Genomic DNA, 24,223 nt, shown 5'->3' on the forward strand with positions numbered 1-24,223 from the left:
GATGTTGACATTAAAAACAACAAACTACTCATACAACAGCAACAAGCCCACAACGGTAGCTCCGTAATAATGGCACTGCTGAACTCGAAGTCGCAGGTGAAAATACAGCTAGGGCCTCTGCATTCAGATGGGGCTTGAATGCACAAACGCATGTTTGCCATCTATCGGCTACATGTTAAAGGAAGCCAGGTAGCCATAATTTACCAGGAGTCCCCCATCGCGACGAGCCTGATAAGCAATCGAAGATTTTAAACGCAATCCAGAATTATATTTTGAATAACTAACTGAAGAAATAAGTGCCACACTTTATTTACTAAACCCTTCGTCCAAACGGGTCCGTGTTGCATCGCCAATTATTAAAAAAAATTTATTTGTGCCATTTTAGCTCAGGATAATCACAAAACTTGTTACGTTGAGTGTTTGGTTCTTTCAGAGCTCAATGTAGACCTTGTCAAATGAAATACAGTTTTCAGCTCAGACAGACAGACAACGAACTTTATTTGATCCTGAGGAGCTACTGTCAGGACCCCCTAACGGGAGGCCGTTGTAACCGCTGGCCGCGCCCACGTAGAGGACAGAACGCCGTGACGCTCCGTCCTTTCCTGGGCCCTCTGGATAGCCTGGACTTGCTTTCGGAGTATCGTGCTTCTGATGGCCTCCTCCCATTCGGCTTCGCTGGAGAGTAGCTCGTTAGGTAACGTGAGACATCGCCAGAGCATGTGAGCCATAGAGCAAAAGGTTTTATTACAATCGGGACAACCAGGGTCCACGTCTGAGTATATCCTACTAAGGAAGCCCCGAGACGGGAAAGATCCCGTCTGAAACATTCTCAGAGTAGCTGACTCACCTCTGCTGAGCTTCGGGCGAGGAAGAGGATAAACTCTTCTGCCAAGTTGGTAATGTTTAGCAATTTCATTAAATGTGAAAAGTGGATCGTTCTACTGAGTCCCTCCCTGCCCCTCCGGAGCCTCCAGACCGTCGCAGAGCGTGAGTTCTCGCGCGCGGTCGTGGGCTACCTGGTTGAGGTTTGGGAAGCCCTCGAGAACGTTCATCCCCATGTGTGCGGGGAACCACGTAATACAATGAGAACCGGGGCAAGCCCTCTTCTTTAGAATAGAGGCCGCCTCTCGTGCGAGGTTACCCGATTCGAATGCTCTGATTGCGTCTCTCGAGTCGGTGTAAATGTAGAAATGCTCTGGGTCACACAAGGCCAGCGCCAATGCGATTTGCTCGGCTATACCCGGGGTGGCCTCACCAGTAGGTCTCTCTCGTTTCCCGTGTCAGTGTTATCCGCCGTTCCTCCATTATCCTTGGAGCCATGCCAACCTCGTCAAGTATTCGCCTGCCAGCCTTGGTCGACGACAGCCTGACCACCTGGGCACTGACCTGCGCCTCTATGATCTCGTCTATGTTATTGTGCATTCCGAGTTGATATAGCCTGTCGGAGCTCGTGGCAATCGACAAGCCTAGCACTTTCTTGATGCTCTTGCGCATGAGGGTATTTAACTTGGTCTTTTCCGTTTTAGTCCATACCAGAGCTGACGCCGCATAGTTTACATGGCTCATCAGAAAGGCATGGTACATCCGTAGGAAGTTGTCCTCACCTAACCCCTTCTTTCGGTTGGACACCCTAGTGATTAACCTCAACATGTTCTCCGTCTTGGCTCTAACGTGGGTAATTGTTCTGGCATTACAGCCCCTCGCATCTATGAGCAGGCCTAGGATCTTTACTGAGTCGACTCTAGGAATTTTCTGCCCATTATTCGCGTATAATGCTACGGGTAGCTGGTTGAGCGGTGTCAGACCCCTAACCCCTTGCCTTGCCGGTCTGTAAAGTAACAGCTCCGACTTACTCGGAGACAGCTTGAGACCTGTGTCCGCGAGGTAAGCCTCTGTGTCGCCCAGGACCGCTTGTAGAGCTTGCTCCATTTCCGCTAGGGAGTCCCCTGGGCATCAGATAGTGATGTCATATGCGTACAAAGCGTGACCTATGCCCGGGAGGCCGCCCAGCCTTTCTGAAAGACGCTTCATGACTATATTGAAGAGCAGTGGTGAGATGGCTGATCCCTGGGGGGTACCTCGAGCCCCCAGTTCTTACACGCTCGACCGAATCTGCCCCACCTGAATAGTAGTGGTTCTATTCATGAGAAAGGACCAGACAAAGGCCTGGAATTTGACTCCCAGGCCTATCCCGGCCGTGGCCTGCAGTATGTATCGATGTAATACTGTGTCAAACGCCTTAGTGAGATCCAGGGCGAGAATCCTTCTCACGTCCCGAGTGCTGCTATCAAAGATTTGCTTCTTCAGCATTAGCATAACCTCCTGCGTCGATAGGCCGGGCCGAAAACCCACCATATTATGTGGGAAGAGGTCCATGCGCTCTATGTACCCTGAAACCCTGTTCAAAATCGCGTGCTCCGCTACCTTGCCTATGCACGAGGTCAGTGATATCGGTCTCATGTTGTCCAAATTAAGGGGCTTTCCAGGTTTTGGGATGAGCATCACCGATGCCTCCTTCCATCTGTCGGGCACCTGTCCTGCCTCCCATGCCCTGTTAACCTCCTTAGTTAGTAGTTTCACTGTCTTATCGTCCAGGTTACGTAATAGCCTGTTAGAAACCTTATCCGGACCCGGAGCCAATCTGCTATTTAAATTGTGGAGCACCGCCCTAATCTCCGATTCTGTGAAGGGCACGTCCAGCTCCTCCACCATCACACACTCGATCTGCGGATAATCCTCTTGCTGAGTCAGCCCTATGGGGAGGTATCTTTCCGCGACCGCATTCAAAAGCGACTGTTCAGTACCTCCCTCCTGTTTGTGTCTGTGTATGACTTTACTAAGCGTTTGCCTTTGATTCCCCTTAGCATGCGCGTCACCCAGGAGCTGCTTGAGGAGGTTCCACTTCCCTCCTGAGCGCATGGAACCGTCTACTGCCGCACAGGCCTCGTCCCATTGTAACCTATTGAGTTCCGTGCAATATCTTTCGACCTCTCTATTAAGCTCCTCAACCTTTTTCCTCAGCCTGCGGTTTAGCCGCTGTGTTTCCCACCTCATCAGAATCGAGGATTTGGCCTCCAGCAGGTTCGCTAAGTCCGGGTCCATTCTAGGGACCTCCGCTTCCTGTTTTTACTATTGTAGTAGCCCTCTCTACGTCTTCCGTGAGCGAGTCAATAGCCTCGCCAAATGCGGATAATGTGTTCGTTCGCTCCTTCCTAAGTTTTCTAAACGCATTCCAGTCCGTCACTCGAAATACCCTGGCCGGTCGGGCGTCCACCCTGAAGGTTACTGCCGCTATGAAGTGGTCACTGCCCAGGTTTTCCTGCTCATTGACCCACGTGACGTTACCTACGTGTCTTACACATGCCAAATCAGGTGCTGTTTCGCGCAACCGACGTGCCCAGCCTAGTGGGGAAAACTGGGTCCGTGATTACTGTAAACGCGAGATCATCCAGGATCCTCACCAGATTCTCTCCTTTTACAGTCTATCAGGGGAGAGTGCTTGGCTATCGACGTCGCCTTCATTAGCAGAGACTTAAACGTCTGTCTCTGGTCTGACGGCGGGCTGTAAACATAAAGCACAAAGACGCTCTGCTTAAGCCACCCGTGTGGTATAACCTCCACGAAAAGAGCCTCCATCTTACCCCGTCCAGAATGAATTTGATACTTAATGAAGGGTAAATTATTTTTGATCATCGTGGCTAATCCTCTTCCTCCCTCGTTCCTGACCGACACAGTTTTGAAGCCAGCTGAGAGGGTAGGGACATCACACAGTGTCTCTTGTAATAATAAAATCTGCGGCTTTTCCACCTGATTCGTTAAAAACTGCCGTAGTGGAGCCTTGCACCTTTGAAAACTGGCGCAGTTTCACTGCCAGATTACCAGATCCTTGTGATCGCCCGCCATGATGCTACATTACCATGGCTTGCTCCGCGTCCGGAGCATCCTCGGAGTGATTCACCGTCTTGCTTTGCGCTCGGACCTTGGCTTTGGCCCTAATCGCCGCCTTTTCCTCTAGTACCGTTACTCTTTGCAGCAAAAGCTTTACGCTTTCCTGATTTTCTCTACTTATCCTGAGTAGTTCCTGCAACATCTTTCTTTGTTGAGTCTCTCCCTCAGACGTTTCCGAGTCACTCTCTTGCTCCTCCTCAGGAAGGGGGTCCTTACGCTTTGCTTTACTGAGTCCTAAACAGGGTATCTCTGTTCGACTACCTCTGGCATCTGGTTGCTCGCCTCTATTTCACCGGGCTTGGATTTTGCCTTGGCGGCTTTGAGTCGGCGTACCTCCTCTCTAAGCTCCTTAACTTCCTTCAGTAATGCCTCCACGTGCGACCTACTACCAGGCTCTAGCGAAGTCGAGCGCGTTACCTCCGTGGGTCTCTGCTGCTCCTTCTTCGTCTTCCCTTTGACACGATCCGCCCAGGTAGTCCCCTCCTGTATCCTCACGCTGGACACCGATCGCCCTCTGGATCGAGAGCGCTTCCCGGTTGAGCCGCGCTTTCGCACCGCTGGCGTGCGAGAGCGGCTTCGCTCGGTGCGGCGCTCCCGCACATCTGGTGTGCGCGAGCGGCTCCTGCCGACCGCCGTGTTAACGTCGGTCCCCAGCTGCAGCTGCTCGGCGCGTCGGCGCCGCTGCCGCCATCGTCTTCTGACGATATAGGGAACTTGAAATTTGTCCCTGCACTCCTTGGCCGCCGTGGGGTGCGGGCCACCGCAGAACGTGCACTTCAGATCGCACCAGTGATCTTCCTCCGGTGATCGCTTGCCGCAGGAGCGACACCACTTGTTTCCCCGGTTGGGACACACGTCAGCCCGGTGTCCGAGTCCTCCACACTCGTAGCAGACTTCCGTGTGGCGTCGGTAGAGCGTGCAGCGAAAGATGCTCGCGCCGCATGCCACGTAGTTGGGCACTTTCATGCCCTCGAAAAGCATGCACCACCACCGCCGTGGTGTTCTTGATCCGCCTGGCCTCCAAAGTACCCGGATTCCTATGATTTACAATTCTCGCTCTGAGTTGAGCTTCGTTGACTTCCACGTCGACTCCTCTTATGACCCCCTTACACGTATTCTTAGGTGGGGCCAGGTACGCCGCCACCCCAAACGTGCCTTCGCCAAGCCTGATTTGCCGCACTCTGGCGTACGCGTCCGCGTTTTTCTCGTGCGGAGTGCACAGCACAAAAATGTTCTAAACTCCATTCGGACACATCATGTCCTCTTCAATTTGAGCTCAATTAAAATTTTATTCACAACACATACAACGCTGTGTTGAAGGGTCTCCTTCTTTCTGGGGTTTTACGTGCCAAAACCAGTTCTGCTTATGAGGCGCGCCGTAGTGGAGGGCTCCGGATTATTTTCACCACCTGGGGTTCTTATTATACAACGCAAGCACACGGGGTATTTCTGTATTTCACCTCCATCGAAATGCGGCCGCCTCTGCCGGCATTTGATCCCGCGATCTCGTGCTCAGCAGCGCAGCGCCTTAGCTGACTGCGCCACCGCTGGCGGGTTAATGTTTATACTCACAAGTTGGCCTAAATATGAATATTACGATAGCTACACCAACGAACAACATTTTATTTGATAAATTAGGACCATTCGTTTTTTTTTCGCATAAGTACCCTGGAAGAAAAACAGGAAACACAATGTTCCCCAAAGTTATTTGTATTTTTCGTAGCTCTGATAGCACTACGCAAACGTCCAAAACTATGTAATATTTTCCATGATATCACATCTCGTCGCAGGTTAAGTTTCGCTTTTGTAATACTCTAGAAATTCGAGGTGCTCCCCTCCATGCACAGTCATTATTGAACAAGTGTGTGTATTAATTACAACAGCATACACATACCGCCAACGCCGCTCATCACAACCGCGCTAATCCAAAAACGTTTTCAACAACACATATAGTGCTCTCATAATAAAAATTAACCTTTACGGTGAAGCTTTGCCTTCCTGAGCACTATAGTGAATGATAAATTTCTTTAATACTGGGCAGCTTGGTACCCGAGAAAAAGTTTTTTGCTACCCCCAAAACGTTTTCCTTCAGAATTTTCAAAACAATGTGCCGCAAATAATGGTATTTTTCTTGCAGATCGGCAAGGAAGATGACTTTGAACGCATATTATTGTGCCAGGCAGTGCATAGTGGATCTTAGGCCCTGCTTAAATCTGCCGTGCTAGAGAGCTGACTGCTGTGGAATTTACCAATAAAAGCTTTGCAACCGATTGTGGAAAGAAGCACTGTCATTGCGGTGGGGGTGGAACAGAAATACTTTTACACTAGCATATACTAGTGCCTACTGTATCCAAAGGCTTGAGTCATGAAGGATGGTATTTCATTTATTTTTACTCAGTTTATATTTGTGTTTTTGTAACTTGCTAATTAACAGGACTGTTTCGGGGGACAAAAACTCAACCTTGAAGGAATTCTACAGCATCAACAGTTGCAGCTGAATGCGCAAAATATATGGAATACCAATGGAGTATTTTAGGGCACCGTTACATACTTTCCGTTAGTGCTACCGTTTAGCGATACGTAGAGCCTCGGATGCACCGCGAAACGCTTTCTCTGGGACCTGCGCGAGCGAAGTGCAAAACCACAGCATTTGCAGAGCGGACCGCAGGCCCTCTTTTTAAATAAACAGAGAAGCGCTGGAAAATGGAATTTCAAAGCTTGGTCGCACGCCTTTGCGCATATGCACAATTGGGAAGAGCGGCTAACTAGCATTCCATTGTTTCTATAAAGGCAGCTATCAACCAAGAAAAAGCGGATGGACAAGTCCATAATGGTGGCTATGGTTCCTTGCTTGACGCTCATTGAGCCATGCTACTAATGTTTGCCAGTTAATATATCTTGCATGGTTCTATGTTTTTTTTATGAGGGCGAAGTACTTCAACTAAATTGATGTCTCCCTAAGGCTGTTATTAATTTGCTTCACACAGTCGCTTATATCGGTCCTGTGTTAGGCTACGAACGCACTAGCGTCGCGGTGCCAGCAGCCTGCTGCTTGCCGCTCAGGGGTTGCCGCTTCTTAGCAGTTCTACCGCGAAGCGGCCTGCTTTCTTCGGCACGAGACGAATATGTCCAAGTGCTATTTTTGCCACTGCCACCTAGAAAAACAGCAAGGAATGCTTGCGCAGGCGTCGTCATAGCAACGCGCTCAGATAGAGTGGTTGAACGAGGATGGTGAATGTTCCCCTTGCCCGCTGCTTCATTGGCCAGGATGGGCAACGACTGAGTCGAAGCACCTGCTGCGCTACGGACAACAGAGCGTGCGCGAGCGGTCACAACTCGTGTCGCGTGACTCCCGCACTGGCAAAATGAAGAATGGTGTGGCAACGTGCCACTGCTAACCGCGTCACGGGACCGGCACGCCTTCCCAGGAAGGAGGAGGAGGACAGAACATTTATTTGAAACCAGAGGCTCGTGGTGTCTTCGGATGTGGGAGGCGACGGCGGTTAGTCGGCCTGGAGCCTCTGCTCCCTGGCGATCCCTGGAAGCTTACCGCTAGCATGTTCCAGCAGTTTGCAACGACTCCTGCAGCTGTTCGTGTTTCGCTGCGTGCGACGTCCTGGGTGGTGTTAAACATTATTCAATCAACCCCCACGGTTGCTAATGTGTACTGTGGGATGTATTTATCAAAGTTTTTAACGACGCTTTGCGCGTCGGTAACTCGTACTGATAACAGCTTATTGGTCCAGTCATATTTAGCCGCCAATTGATAATAAAGCGCACCTTTCGCTGCCTTTTTCTTCGAATTTTCCACTGCTTCTGCTGCGGCTGTCTGGCAGACCTTGTCTTCAGGGGGGGGGGGGGAGGGGGTATTGTTCAGAGCGTGTACATTGATAGCAGGAGGGCGCCACAAATTCAAACAAGTACCCGACAGTCACTTCGGGCCTTTCCATTGCCGCCCCGTCATTCACACTGGGTATCCTTGTGCATCCACACAATACCCTCTGGACTACTGTAATTATACGTCAGGTCCCCGCAAAAGCATTGCAGAAGGTTCACCACTTACCTGTGTACTAAGGTGCAGTAGCTCAGAGGGAAGGTGGATCGTATGCTAGAGAGGAGGCAGAGAGACAAGGCACAGAATGCGTAGAACCGATGCAGTCAAGAAACGAGTGAATAACGGCTTTGAACCACTCGCCGCTCGTGACACCTCACATACCAGGCGCGTAGCCAGGGGGGGGGGGGGGGGGGGCTGATGGGGCTTCAGCCTCTCCCGAAATTTTTTCGTGCTGGCATGCACCGCCGACCAAAACTACCACCGACGCCGGCAATCATTCTGGATTTTGTCTAGAATGTCTTTTTCACGCTCGAAAAGACATTTCGGCACGAACATTGCGAACTCGGGCTGGATTTTGTGACAACGCCCTTGCACCTGGAGTCACGTAACGCAAGGAGCCCCATCCAAGCACAAACTTTGAGCGGCTTTTCGATAGCGAGCGGGCGCGTTGCGGCATCTCGCAGCGGCCGCGGAATATACGGAGCGCATGGATTTCAATTACGAAACTTTATGGGTATAAAGTTCTCATAAACTTTTGACGCGAAAGATGCGCTGACATTTCCAAAGGCATGCTTTAAAAGATTTTCAATTCTAGAACTTTATGGAGTTAATGTTCTTATAAACTTGGGCCAACATGCGCGCACTGGAGCCCTCCCGTCCAAGCCGTTCCAGAAATGGAAGCACGCGCTTGCAATCTTCCATGCACACGAAAATACTAAATATCACCGAGACTGTCAGCTAGCAGCTGATACTTTTCTCCAAACATTTTCAGGAAGCGTGCCCAATGTGATTGATCAGCTGGACCAGGGCAGGCAAAGTAAAATATGAGAAAACAGAAGAAAGTAAATGGCTTATTATTGAGATTTTTTTTTTTTTGCGGGCGACAAGGTCTGGCTCTCCGTGGCCACAGGGACAGGGGCCGTATGAATTTAAGCAATGCCCCTGCTGAAAATACAGGCATTTTCAGAGTGCATTCTTCGCATGCGAGCTGATTTTGGAGATATATATCTGAAGAACCATTTGGAAAGTTGCTCCAGTAATGCATCGTATTTAAGCCCAGACGCACAAAACCATATTATAGACATTTGTGGTGACATTATCAAAGAAAGCCTAGATTCAAAAGCAGGCTCGTCTCCATACTTCCTGACGAAACGACGGACATCGCTGGAATCGAACAGCCTACTGTTTCTGCAAGGTACCTAAACAAATATGCCAACTACATCAAGGGAGTGTTTTAGGTTTTATCACCGGAATAGATGCCCATCTCTCATTGCGATCGTAGGTTCTATGTAAATGTGTAAATACCGCTGCAGCGTCTAGTCACCCTTCCAGTGACCACTGCCAGCGCAGAGAGAATATCTTTTAGCAAAAAAATTAAATTATGGGGTTTTACGTGCCAAAACCAGTTCTGATTATGAGGCACGCCGTAGTGGGGGACTCCGGAAATTTGGACCACCTGGGGTTCTTTAACGTGCACCTAAATCTAAGTACACGGGTGTTTTCGCATTTCGCCCCCATCGAAATGCGGCCGCCGTGGCCGGGATTCGATCCCGCGACCTCGTGCTCAGCAGCCCAACACCATAGCCACTGAGCAACCACGGCGGGTTATCTTTTAGCAAGAGTTTACTAAAAAAAAACTACTTGCGCTCTACAATGTCTGTGGAACGCATGGTTAGGCTGGCGCTTCTATATACCCACAGAGATGTTGGCATCAACGTGTCCGAAGTCATTGACCGCTTCGCTCTACTTTCCCGCGGAGAGAAGTTTGTCCTTTAGATAGCGAAGCAGCAAAAATCAATGCAACTAAAAAGCACTGTTCCTTCAGGTTCATAAGTTCTTAAATATGAAAAAGTATGACCGTTCATTAGCTTTTAAAACCGCAGAAATTTTCGCCGTTTATTCTAGCAGTTAGCATCTTGATCACAATTATCACGCGAATACAAAAATTACGAGAATACCAATAACCAATTTTGACCGACCGTGCTCATTGAAAGCCCGGCCCACGCGGCGTTCGCCAAAAACACACTCGGATATTGGGTACTTCAACTTGCCACATCATCTGTGGCATTCGCTTGTCCTTTTCTTTCATTTTCAGCTACCTGCTTTTATTTCTTTTTTGAAACGAAGGAATACCCTCCTTTAATTTTGGGTGCAGAATAATTCTTGGCGTTGTGCAGGCAGTTAAATTACACATTTTCGTACTGATTTATGCATTATTCCTCTATTATTCTACAAACATGGCGCTGTCGCGACCGCTGCATGGCCCAAGTACATATCACAATTTCTGCGATCATAGTTATGTTCTTGCCTAGATCATCTGTCTTTCTGTGCGCAAATTTTACTATCTGTGACTGAGCAACATGTTTATTTGTCTTATTTGACGCATTATATACACTGACCTTTGCCTAAATACGTAGATTTATTGGAGACTCATACGTATTTTTAAATATCTTATTGCGAGGTTTTGTGTATAAAAGCAGTGAACTATGTTTCCAGCGACTCTTTTATTGCCCTTTAGCGAGTTGTACGTATCTTCGCATTTGTATATTCCATTCTATCTTCGCAATTTCTAATATATATTTTGCAGAACTCCCACTTTTTATTTGTACTCACTGCTCCGAGTATTATCTCGGTGTAATTACAATACACGACGAGTTACAGCTGCTCCTGCGCAATCGATTGCAACGAGGGATAGCGTCATTGAGGTTTCTTCCTGGCCGTTGCATATGTAGAAAAGATGTGGTTGATCCCTCTTATATAGGAATCGGTATAGAACACGAAAGTGAAACGTGTCTTCACAGAAGTAGTGTAATGTTTATTGCACATTGATATATAATGTCTATTGGTGTTTTGTGGCTAAAGCGCCCTTAGGCGTTGATGCACCCACGCTGACGCCTGGTGGCACGTCTCCTCCATCACGACTACCAACGTCGATGACCATGAGCAACCGTCGTGCATATGGAAGCTGCACTACGCTGCACACGCTAGCACAAAGCGAAAGACGAAGCACGTAACTGACACACTAATACAACGCGCAAGACAAAGCCCGTAACTGAATCGTCACCGAGTCAAATCAGCGCGTACAGCGCGTCGTAATTGCAGCCTCCGCGATCAACTTCAGAAACATTTTCAGAGCTAATTGCGGAGGCCACGCTCCGCTGTGCTGAGTACGGTAAACGCCACCTAGGTGGCGTTGGTAGTGCTTCTTGATGCCAGCGTCCCTTCGAATGCTGGCATCGAGGCGTCGTAGTGCTGAGACCACCGAAGCGTTCACTGTCGGTGCGCGTTAGTGTCATAATGCAGTACTTCTCTTTTCTGCTCGTAGGCGGCGGCACCGCCCCGAGCAAGAGCGCGGGTACACGGAGGAGTGTTAGATATATAAGGCGCGTCTGTCTCTCTGCAAATGCGTTTGTGGCGCAATGGGTTAAACGCTCGGCGATCTATCGTCGTGGACCGAGAGGTCGTGGGTTCGATTTCCAAATTTTGCATGTTTGTGGAACTTTTTCTTCTGGTTTCTTTCTTTGTATTATGTTAGTGTATGTTCGTGTGACGTATTTCCGTGACGGAAATACGTCAAAGAAGTCTTGGTGGACCCTGGCATAAAACACTTTCGTGTTAAAATGTAAACAAGGTTATTGAATGACAAAGATTCATCAAAATATTTGTTCTCAACTTATTCATTTCATGGTCATTACGTTTTTCATATAAGCTGCATGCACTGCCTTGCTGGTTTGCCGCGAAAAGGCTCAATATTGACCATTTTCGCGGCAATCCCGTGGGCGCTGCCATATTTGATCACGTGGTGACGCGTCCATTGCTTGCCTCAACTGCCTCCGTTGCCTCCTTGTTTACAATGGAAGTGTATGACGCCGGCGCGGCTTAGAAAACCTCTGTTTTCGGAGATATCATCGACGGTGACTAGATGGAACACGAAGCTTTGATCACAGCTTCAGAGAACATGCAAAAGCGCTTTCGGAGCTGATTAAGCTATGTTATAATGGCATAAGCAGCGTATATGGTGCTTGTTCTAAAAGCGGGGCTAAATATGTATTCCAAGCTGTCCGATTATGAATTCAGTCAGGATTAGTGTGTTTTGCCCTTTGTTCTTTATTCGGCAAATATTTTGAGGCAGTGGCTTGTCAGTTTGTGACTCAGTGAAGTTCCTCGGTGTGGCCACTATCTGATTATTTTCTGCCTAATCACTCGCGGGTGTGCTCAGTTCCAAATCCGATAGACTTCCTCTTGCTGCACACAAGGCTTGAAACGTAGCTGTTTTGTACATTGTAATACCTTGTAGCGAATATACATATATTACAGCTAGTAACTTGCTTACTCTTTTGGACCATCACGAAACATTCAGCTTCGACCATTGGTGCGCCATAGGTGCAGTCCGTCATTTATTGTGTGTATACAGTGCGCATATATTCAAGTGTGAGTCCATTCACTTATTCTTGATACGTCGGCGATAGAGTGGGCGTAAGTTTTCCTGCCATTTGGACAGATGTGTATAGATAACGTGCGCGTAACTTACTATGACAGGAAGCGGTGCTACTCCCTTTGTCATTGTTTAACGAGTGGTACTCATTCTTGCCGAAGTTCTGGGGATGAAGCCCTTTCTTTGAAGGTTAGCGATACAAGGCTGGCGGATGAGCAAATTTCTGTACCCTCGAGGAAAGCCGTACATCACGAAGTGCCGGTAACACGTTCGGACAGTTGCAGCAGCGGTCCGCGAACTTCGCCACACAGATTCATTCTATTCCTTAACATGCCAGTCACTATTTTTGCAGCCAACTACTGCACACGTCTTCAATCCACATTATTCAAGCTAGCATGATTGGAGCACAGTATGTTAGCGAAAACTCAGTTGCATTTCCGACAGCTGATCGCACAGAAGCAAGGTAGAAGCGGTAATGGTTTCGTATTCGTGCGCGGTCGCTGAGGAGAGGTATGGCGCGCCGCCGTGAGCGCCATCTCGTTTCTCTAAAACAAACTGCTCCGCGAAAAGGGTCAATAGTTCTAAAGTTCATGTGATGTTTTCTTTACTTACTAATTAAACAAAAGAAACGCGGAAGCATTGATATCAGTTATTTCTGCCACAATTTTGGGGCATACGAATTTATTCTTTTATGACAACATACATATTTTAATGGACAGTGTATAGCGTTCAATAATTCGTTTGCAGCATCAAATATACAATGGAATTGGCAATGCAGTTATTATTCATGCATTTGATCCCGCGACAAATTCTATAAGGAGGAGGCCGCGCTGCAACCTGAGCCCCCTCCGAACAAAATTTCTGGCTACGCCACTGTCACATACATGAGGGTGGGAAGAGAGAAAGGCGGCATAAAAAAGCAAGGCAACGCTACTAATATACTGCACAGTAGTTGCGGACAAACTGAATAAATGGAAATCCATGGTACGGTAGGGTACGTTTCGACTAGTTTTGAGAAGCAAACACCTTGCAAATTTGTCAAGCAGACAAGTGACGCAGGGCGCATCGTATAGCAAAGCCGCAGTAAAGCGCCGCGTCAAAGAACACTTTTGTAACCGCCGCGGTAGCTTTGAGGCTATTGCTTTGTCTAGGGTCACTTGTTCGATCTGGACCAAGGAAGCTGCATTTTGACCGGGGCGAAACGTCAAATTGCTCACGTACCTTGATTTATGGGCGTGATCAAGATTCTCAGGCGTACAAAATTATTCCCGAGTTCCCCATTACTGCGTGCCTCCTAAACAGACTGTGGGTTAGGCACGCTAAATCCCGTACTTAATTAAGGGTTAACACCTCTGCGACGATGCCTAACAACGTTTGAGGCAATGACCGTGATAATAACGCAGGCAATGAACAAAGGGCATAGCAACACCTCAAGAAAACATGACTTCCTTTGTGTTATGTGTTCTTGTAGGCAAACACAATTAAGCTTGGAGAATTCTACCAAGTGGACCTGTGTATAATCACGACTGCCTGTAACTTTTCAATACGAACTTGCCGGCTTACTGCAGTCACTAAAATTTAATTACTGAATTTTAGTTCATTGGCTGGCAGACAGCGATAACTATTATCTCACTCTCTGAACCCCGGGCCATGTGACTTATTTGCATAGGTGAACTTTACGTACCTCCCAGCGCCAAATTTTAAGAAAAGAGTAAAACTTGAATTTGATCACCCTGTATCAGTGCGTGCAATATAGCAAGCCCAGCAAGGACAACGTAAAAAAAAGCCACATGGACAGTGTTTACGCTGTTTTTGTACTCAAGATATGATATATTTCGCATACGATATATATATATATATATATATATACATACATTAAGAGAAGTGCAGGCGCACGTACAAAATCAAAAACATTTAAGTTCGGTGGTTCGGCCGGCAATCCGCCTTTATCAAGCTGTGCGATTGCAAGCACACAGAGTTCAGTTTATACATTTTCTACGTAAGAGTGAAAAAAAAATGTAGGTAGGTAGCTTATGACCAAAAGCACGCGTACATTTAGTGGCATTATGAATACCACTACGTACATTCACTCATATTAAAGTCAACAAAAAAAGAGTGAATACACACTTGCGCATGCATACAGTGGCATTATAAAGAAAAAGAAAAAAATAACAAAAGAAAACGTAGGTAGGTAGTTAATCAATAACCCACACGTGAACAGGTGCACATTCAGTCAGGTCCACAAGGGAGGAAAGACACAACCTATAACCCTAAGCACGCGTAAAATTAGTGGCGTCATGACCACCACCTGTACGTTCCCTCATGTCAAAGTCAACAAAAAACAATCAAATAAAAATATACAATACCGTGAATCTATACTTGCACGCACATACAGTGGCGCTATCATGTGACTACCAACCTGCGCGTGCATACAGTGACAATATGAATGAGAAAAGAAAACAGCTTGTGATTACCCCACCCCTGAACGGGTGCACATTCAGTCATGTCTGCGAGGGAGGAAAGACACAGCCACTCGAATCTAGGGGAGAGGGGTCACATGATAACAAAGAGCATGCGAGGGGTAGAAATGAACGTCGAATGTCGAGTGTGGAAATTATTGTGCGCCGCATACCGAAATTGACAACGTTTCATATTCGGCGTCGGCGTCAGATGTACTAACCACTATTTAGTGTGTAAGTAGTATGTAACGTGATGTGATGGGTGTGCAAGCAAGTGTATCGAATATATGTGCGTAGATTTATTGAAACATAGTGAGGGGAATTGCTTGAGATAAAAAATTGACATTATGGGGTTTTACGTGCTAAAACCACGGTATGATCATGAGGCACACCGTAGTGGGGGACTCCGGAATAACTTGGACCATCTGGCGTTCATTAACGTGCACTTATATTTAAGCACACGCATGTATTCGCATTTCGCAATGCGGCAATCGCGGCTGGCATTTGGTCACGCGACCTCGTGCTTAGCAGCCGAACGCCGTAGTCACTAAGGAACCACTGCGGGTATGCATGCCTTGTGATCATTTTTAAAATAAATAATTTCTAAGAAAGACGAACTGGTGCACATTCTAGTGCTTTAGAAAGTCTGCAAATGCGAACTACGGTTTTGTGATGTCAGGAGTTCGGGAAGGTGCTGGAATCATATCGCACGCAATTAAATAGAAGCGTATTAGATAAAAAGTTAGACAGAGCATATATAAGTGGTGTGGAAACGAAGCTGTATAACTCTGAGATGGGATTAATTGTTGCTGCCCCGTTAGGTGTGATTCTTGGGTTTCGGTCTAAAATCAGTGGGAAGTGCAGTGCGTGTCGCCGTGATTGTTTTTTTTTTCGTATGTGTTTTGTTTGCGTTCTTTAGCGGTGACGTCTTTCAAGACGACGTCAGAGAAATCCAGCAAATATCAGAAATCTAGCTCTAAACGCAGACCACTAGAGCTAAAGCCGATGGCGCACAACCATTGTTCATTCTTTTAGATGAAAACGTAATTCAGGACGGTCTCCGTAACAGCGAAGCCGAGGTTCTGGAACAGAAAGGAAGCGCTGACGCCCGCATTATTCAGAACACATCTGTACAGCGGACTGCAGACAATAATAGCAGCAGGTGGTACGATAGCGCTCTCCAGGAGCTGTCCTCTCTACTGTAGCAGCATTGGTGGTTCGTAGCAAACACCTGGGCCCTAATGGGCTGAGTGCAGAATTATGTCTCTATTTTTGCTCTGTGTTGGTTACCTTTTCTACAAGGCGTACATAGAAGCTTATAGATACAGATACATGTCTACCAGGCTCTATCAAGAACACACTGGCCTTATCCCGAAAGAAGTAATGTAATGCAACTCAAGTGAAACAACAACTTTTAGAAGGCTTGTGTGACCTTGCAGAACACAGCCCAATTTCCAGCGAAGCTGTTTCGAGCAGCTGTAATAAAAATTTCCCATTTGCCTGCAATTAAACCACAACTTTTAAAACTTTCCCCTATATGACTGGTCCAATTGAAACCTTGCCAGCATATAAGGACTTTGGGCGCTTCGTTAATAAATTTTGCGAATGCAGTAATTCATTGACAAACATTTTACTTTGCGAGATGATTAGCCATAATGTCCCCCATAACTCACCATGATCTTGCTGGCTCTCACAGCGTCCCCAGAGCCAAAGGTTAAGTTCTTCATTTTTCATAAAATACAGTTTTAAAGTACCAAACGGCCTGTCTACGTGAATTGTTTCTAAGGCCGTAATTTGTCCTCACACATCGGACTTTGTTTAAACATTACGTATATTCTGCCTATTGTAGTCATCAAATATAAGCAAGGTGCCTGTTGCACTTCAACGAGTTCACCGGGGAAACCTACTAGGAATCTCGTATAACGCAAAGAGAGAACCATCCGGCCTTCGTCATTGTCGTCATCGTCACGAGTTCATCGTCATAAGGTTGTCATGCATTCGTTGTCACACCGCCATAGTAATGCCGTCGCGGTCGTTCAATAGTCATCATTCTAACTTCGTGGTTTGACTCTCGCCATGGTGTTGTCGTGACCCCTTCAGCTGCGACCCAGTGATCAAGCTTGTCTAATAGTTTGAGCCACTAGATATGTGTTCGGAGTCGTGATGCCGTCGTAGTCGTTGCATCGTCGTAATTTCAGCTTTGTCATACGACGCTCTCTATGCCGTTGTCTTCACGCTATCGTCGCCACGCATTCGTCGTCATTCCGTCGTCATACGCTGTACTATTATTATTGTCATCAGTCAAGTAACGTCAGCTCATTGTCGTTATGTTGTTGTCGTCATACCGCCTTCGTCATTCCACTGATGTCAGTTGTTTAATCGATGTATTGCAAGCCATACTGTGGGCATCCAAATGGGGTGTATGCCGCCTTTATCATAGCCGTAACTTGAGACAGTCGCTATCATGTCTCTATGACCAATTCCTCACCATAACGCCGTCCTGGTCGTTACATCATCGTCACTCCAGCTTCGTCAACTGACTCATCCCCATCCCGCTGTCCTTATAATCCAAGCTCAGTGATAGATTCACCGTAATACCAAGTTATCGCAACATCACTGTCGTCATACACTCATCGCCATTCCATTGTCCTCATGCCGTTGTGATGTCATCGTCGTCACTGTATCGTTGTCATACAGTGTGCTCGCTGTCCATATTTCTATGTCGTCTAGTCGTCTATCGTCGCATGCACGGCATTCTCTCGTCTTTGCAAAAGCCGGCCATGTCCATTATATTGGCTTTTCCGATCTTCATCGCCACTTTGTGGTGCGGGATGATTGCTTGCACTATATAATTGTCACTGCGCAGATTGTCCTCCATGCAGCTCCACTCATGCTGTTTGAGTCCGTGTACGAACGTGAGATCAGGGTTGGTGTTCCTAAATACACTGCTGCCGATGCGCGTGTGTGTCTGCGGGTCGTTGAAGCAGCATGAGGGGGTGTTGTTAGGCCACGCTGTGCACATCTCCTCCTTTTTTCTTTAAGGCCGCATAACCCCGCGCTACACGGGGAGCATTAACATTACCAACAACTATCAGTCCGTTACCGTTGCTCAGCTTCTCCACTTCTCTCATTAGATTGTCTAGATCCTTTAGGTGGTAGTTTGGCGGGCTGTACACGTTTAACCTAAATAGGCTTTCCTGCTGGTTTGTCTAAGGTGAAATTTCCGCAATGGTGTGTTCGATGGGGTGCTGGATGTCGTGTCGTTGACCGTTGATGGCCTTCTTGGTCAGGATTGCTGTCCTCGTATTACCGTCGGTGACGTGAGTGACCTGGAAGTCTTCAGCTTCGCTTTCTTGTAGGGCTATAGTAGGGCCGCCATTCAAGTATCATATTTAAGGACTCTACGGGTAAAGAGGAAGGCATGAGTGCGGCTCCCACCTGAGAAAAGTTGTCTTGTTGCCCGTCTTCCTTTCCTTATTATTGCGATAGCAATTATATGGACACTCCAAAGCAGATTTCTGCCGTCGGCGTCGCCGTCGTCGTCGCCGTCGCCGTGAGGTTCCGTATGACGTCAATAGAGATGAAATCGTCGCCGCGCGCCGCCGAACGCTGTATGTGCGAGTGAAAGGGCGTGAGGGACGCGCGCTTTCACGGGGCGTGAACGCACGGTGGAGAACAAACGCGCGTTCTGCGCCGTGCTCCCTTAAGGGCTGCAGAAGTAGGCGTCTGTTTCCTCATTTACAATCACCTATATGTAGAGCAAACGCGCCTTCTTCCGACGCAGTGAAAGGCCGTGGGGGGGGGGGGGGGGGAGGGGAAGGGAGGCGACGTTTAGCTGCGGCACCAAGCGTCCTATTTATATCAGAGGCGCCGGCAACAGTCACCAACGCCTGCACGTATTTTGTGCGAACGCGGGCAAAACGCCGACGGCGTCGACAACAGATCTGCGTGTTGCCGGTGCTGCTGCATGTCCAAGTTTATACAGCTGATAAAGCTATTATCATTACTCCGTATAGCTCTCTACAAATTTGCTATCGCAATTGATGCTTCGCCTTTCAGGTGAAACTGCGACAACTTTTTTACCTCTATATCTGAATTAAAGATAACACCATTACCCCTATGCGTCCTTTGAAACTGTTCTACATAACTTGCACAAATATGACAGAGTAAAACTGCTCTACTACAGTTGCACGTACCCAGCGACACTAGAGTACATCTTTGCAACAAGAATCACTCTATTTACACGTGGTAGAGTTGGATTACTCTAATGCTAATATGCCCTCCAGAAGATGTAACGTAGATTTATACTGCTAACTCTAGTCCTAGATTTATACACTAGCTCTAGTCCTTGAGCTAGTGTACTCGAAGAGGCGGGCATTACTTGCATAAAAGTTCGAAATGCATATTTGGGTAATTACCAAGAATTCACAAATCAAGATTTTAACTATTCGCCTTACGCCAGATATTGCAATCTTCAAATTGTAGCCGATGAGACTACAAGAAATATCGGCCTAAAAATAATCCGGTTTGCGACTTCACTTTCGGGACATGGGCCTTGAAACAGAGCGTCCTAATGATCTGAGCAAAGGTCAACCATTGTCCCCTGCGCCTGCGAAGTTGTGTATTAATTTTCTTTTTCCTATGGGTGTGTATACATTGGTCAGATGTCTTAGTGTCAGATGACCAATCAGACGGCTAGGTGGCAGAAAGTACATAAACAAATGCACTTCGGAGGGTTATTCCCAAGTGGCTAAGCATCGCAATGACTGTAAAAAACTAAACAAGGAAGCTTGCCTTCCACTTCGTAAACAAACTAGACTTTTGTACCGTCATAGGGACCGTAGTACTATAGGGGGTTGTTTGAGGCATTTAAGATAAAAACTACTCGTGGGTGTGTAAGCGAACCTTCGGTGTCACTAGCTGTTTGCGAGATAGGGTTTTTAGATGCTACTGTGGGACGTCAACCTATCCAGCGTTGGATGGCCAATCAGATACATTTATTTTTCCTCTGTATATGTGTCATTTTCACCCATTAAACATTCAGTTGCGAGTGTGCGCACGTCCTGTCTGCATCGTCGTTGTCTGTGTGGGTTAGCGCAGTTTAAGTATACCATGAGTTTATAAGTGTTCTTTAGAACCACGGTTTTGTCGTCAAAGCCTCGAAGGTTCAAAATAATGGGACGGTTGTTATCAGCATGCGCTCTACCAAGCCTGTGGATGCGTTCAATGTGAGGACAGCTAATCTTCAAGGTCTCGGTAAAGATAGACATAACGTTGGACAACAGAATGTCCGGATTTTCATTGAAGTCTTCCAAAACACCCTGTAGTATTTCTTCGAAAACGATTTTCTAGATCGTCATTTTTTAAGACCAGCTTGGCAATTTCAGAAGATAAGGAGTTCACTTCTGTACGTAATTCAGAAATTGAAGTGGATGCGGATTCTAGGTGAGGATTCTAATGCATCAACACGCGACTCTAAAGCATCAAAACGGCAGGAAACTGTCCGTTGGAATGACTTAATAATGTCTCGAGCCAGCCTATTTTGCCCAATCAGTAGTTTAAAGAAGATTTCGGATACCGAAAGATCATCAGTCTCATGGCATACAGGACGAGAATGCACATCAGCAGCATCATCGAGATCGAAGTTGGAACCGATCGCACTCCTAGTCCCACGTTTATTACCAGACTGATTGCTTTTAGAGGCATTCCCCAACTTTTTCGTAGGACCGGGATTGAGTTCCGCATCACCGCTCAAGATAAGACGACTTGTGCAATATAAAACGTGCAAGCACCATGACACAAGACTATGTGGGCAAGGAAGCAACAGCAAGAAGCGATCATCCATGGGGTACATATAGCGTCGGAATAATAACGTACCTGCATGTAGAGCAAGCAACGATTAAACATCGCACTGGTACTGCTGCAGCCTGGCCCACTGAAGAATGGATCAATGGGCAGGAGATTTACACTCTTGGTGGCTGACGTCAGGGACCCGTAGTTGTCGGTGATTGCCTGATCAAGAGGCAGGTGGGTGGGATGACTGACATGCTGGGTTTGAAGGGGGACACGCCGGATCTATCACATATCGGAGTGATAGGACAGACCCAGATCAAGCACTTGGGTGACATCTACGTGCCCGGCAAGATATGACGGAGCAAGGTCAGACAAAGCTAATCCAGGCCGTGTGACGTCTCAGAAGTTGTTATCCGCAATACACGCGAGGCACTGTATGAAGAGCAAGCAATGATGAAACATCGTACTGGTGCTGCTACATCCTGGCCCACTTATTGCTTAAACATCCTCGCAGGAACACCTGGCATATCCACAGTGAATGCCTAGCTTCTAGAATTCTCAAAAGGAATAGCTTGGAAACGAATAATACAAGTCTGAAAAGCAAAACAGTATATCAGCAGTGTTAAACTTGGCACGCCTAGATGAAACGTTCACAATGAAAACAATATACCATAAAAGTACCATCGAATATTCTAGCTACACACAGTTCGTAACGCTTAAGCTAGCTCTACATAAAGTAACGATGGCTGTAACGGACTAAAATGATGGGCAGATTTGAAGATAATTATAATAAAATTAATGCTCAGTAGTCTTTAAGCGGCGCAAGAGCTCGGTTCTGGTAGTACACTGACTTACGCAGCAATGTATTCAGTTTGTATAAAAGAAAGCGTAATCTGGGAGACATCGTTTGAAGCAGTTCAAAAAAAGTATTCATAATAAAGCAAACGTTTGAAAGATAAATGACCAATGCTTCCATTTAATAATGGCGGCCTATACTGTGGGAAAACGCCTCGGTCCCGCGGTCCACGGCAGCAGCCGCAGTCTCAGCCGGCCGCGACCAAGGGCGCCCAGCTGCAGCTCGCGCGTCTCTTGCACACCGGCCCGCGCGACCGTCCTCTTCTTTGTCCACGGTTGGCTCCTATCCACTACACTGTAAACGTAAATAACTATCAGGTGGGAGTATAATGCTTGTGCTCTAGCGACCTCCCGGTTGGGAGTTTATTATGCTCCGAATGATCGGAGTATAACTTTTACTCCACGGGCGGAATTTTTGCGTGGTGCCTTCGGAGTTTTTTTTTTCTGTCATTCCTATTTTTTACTTCGAGCTGCACGGAGTTTTTTCAAGGTGCACCGGGAGTATAAAAAAAGACACGTCAACTTGCGTGGAGAATTTTTATGTAGAGGCTTCGGGTCAAATTCCGAAATATGCGCACAAGAATAAGCCAAATTTTGCGTAACAAGTGAACGAGACAGACCAAGCAATACATAAACACAAACATTTGAGAAAAACCCGATGAAGAGCTGTGAAAGACATCCAACGGACACTCCACACACAAGAAGAAGCAACCCTGCCAGTATATATAGCCACGACAATGTGGGCCTCGGAATGGCCTAGCGAGCAGCTGTAGTGTTTTCAGAATTACGACTCACAGGCAAGCACATATGAGATCGGCCTCTCTGAAAGTAACATGAAACCTAAATCCACACGAACTGTGGAACTGTTAACTTAGAATATTGAAAAAACAACGTTCATGGCATAATTTTTCAAAATTAGAATGCCATTCCGTGAGCGCTGAAGCGACTTCGCACACTGCCGGCGTCCGCGGCCAAAAAGTAGTGCGTTAGTTACAGTACGCAAGAAAAATGTACGTGCGCGTGCTTCATGACAAAATTAGCTTCGTGCGAAAGAATTGTGGCGGGACAACAATTTATTACATGTGAGCATGACCCGTAGTAGCCTACATAACACCGAAAATTGCGTAGTCATACATTCTTTTGACCGACTACTTGCTCCGCGTCTAAGCAATGTCTCTCGGTTGTGAAACGGAGCTATATCGCTGATCTGGCAAACGAATCCTCACGCTCGGAGCCAGCAGGTATGCTCCTAAATCAGTATCTTTGATGGAGCATGATGTTAATGCAATATCCGAAGCAACGACGTGATCAAAACAGAACTGCACGGTAACAGTTCGATTCCCATCGCTCAGTAAGAAGCTTTATTCACATCACGTACTTACGTCCTATCGTATTTCCTGAGCGAGGATATCCGTACACAGGTTCATAAAACGAATTGCTTGCACCACGGTCTTACTTAATGGCAGCACAGCACAGTAACGAAGTCGGAATACGGCATTCATGTGCGGCTATCACGGACGTCGTCCCTCGAACGGTGGCTGCTGTTGCCATTGCTACGCGGCACTTTACACCGGACGTTGTCAGCATATACTCAAAAGAACATAAAAGTGGTATTTCACGCACTGAAGAACACAAGTCAAGGTCACGCAACACGAAAGCACAGCCAGACACCTGAGCCGACATCACGAGTCAAACGGCAGCTTCGTGGTCACACCTAAGCCTATTTCCGCACTTGAAATCGTCGCTCTTGCATTCATCGCTGCCAGCAGAGTGATCACAGCTAACGTACATAAGGATGAGATGCAGTGAGCTTCAGGCACGCCTATAACACTTTCTGGAAGGAAGTATAGGAAAGAAAATCGGCGAAACGCTGGTACGGAACAACACTTCACAGATGTAAACAAACTGTCAGCCATGAGCACCGCCGACTCCGCCGAACGCGGCCGGTCGCTGGCGCGGCGCTCAGCCTTATGGGAAGCACCACGTGACCAACCTGTTCCGGCGGGGGAGTTTTCTAAAACTCCCTGTGCGGAGTTCCCGGGGAGAACAAAATTTTGAAGGCGGAATAAAATCACGTCATGTCCGCCCTTATCCTCCCACAGGTTGTGAGCGGAGTGAAACGAGGGAATGCCGTTGTATTCCTCCCATACATCGGAATAAATATTCAAGGATGGGAGTATATAGGGCACATCACCTTGTTAAAATTCCCGTGTGGGGGTATTTTCGTTTACAGTGTAGTCACGTCAGTGCTCCCACACTGCCCCTTCCTCTGCTAGGGCGTTGACGGCACTGGCTGGCAACATGGCGGTCGAACCCGGCGGCCCGGACGACGACAGAGGCCGGCTACGCGCTCATTGAGCACGGCCACGATCACCGCGAAAGACACACAACAACAAAAGACACACACACTGTAAACGGAAATAACTCTCAGGTGGGAGTATAGTGCTTCTCCTCTAGCGACCCCCCTGTTGGGAGTTTATTATGCTCCGAATGATCGGAGTATAATTTTTACTCCGTGCGGGCGGAATTTTTGCGTGGTGCCAGGGGAGTTTTTTTTCCTGTCATTTTTATTTTTTATTTCGGGTTGGTCGGAGGTTTTCGAGCTGCACCGGTAGTATAAAAAGTATCACGTCAAATTACGTGGATAATTTTATATGTGAAGCTGCGGCTCAAATTCCG

At 47.2% G+C, this 24,223-nt stretch overlaps 1 protein-coding gene and 1 long non-coding RNA gene across 2 annotated transcripts in view; one reads left to right on the top strand and one right to left on the bottom strand.

Moving 5' to 3' along the window:
* Positions 1 to 6,218, top strand: part of LOC125944078 (uncharacterized) — a 36,622-nt gene extending 30,404 nt beyond the window's left edge. Inside the window, exon 2 of the long non-coding RNA XR_007466108.1 lies at positions 6,086 to 6,218. This is a non-coding gene — a long non-coding RNA (uncharacterized LOC125944078). The remainder of the gene's footprint in view (positions 1 to 6,085) is intronic.
* The window catches only part of LOC119446090 (uncharacterized), a 437,832-nt gene that overhangs the window by 210,420 nt on the left and 203,189 nt on the right, over positions 1 to 24,223 (bottom strand). The gene's annotated exons all lie outside the window — the stretch shown is intronic.

The sequence above is a fragment of the Dermacentor silvarum genome, chromosome 3 (genome assembly GCF_013339745.2).
Source record: "Dermacentor silvarum isolate Dsil-2018 chromosome 3, BIME_Dsil_1.4, whole genome shotgun sequence".
Lineage (NCBI taxonomy): Eukaryota > Metazoa > Arthropoda > Arachnida > Ixodida > Ixodidae > Dermacentor > Dermacentor silvarum.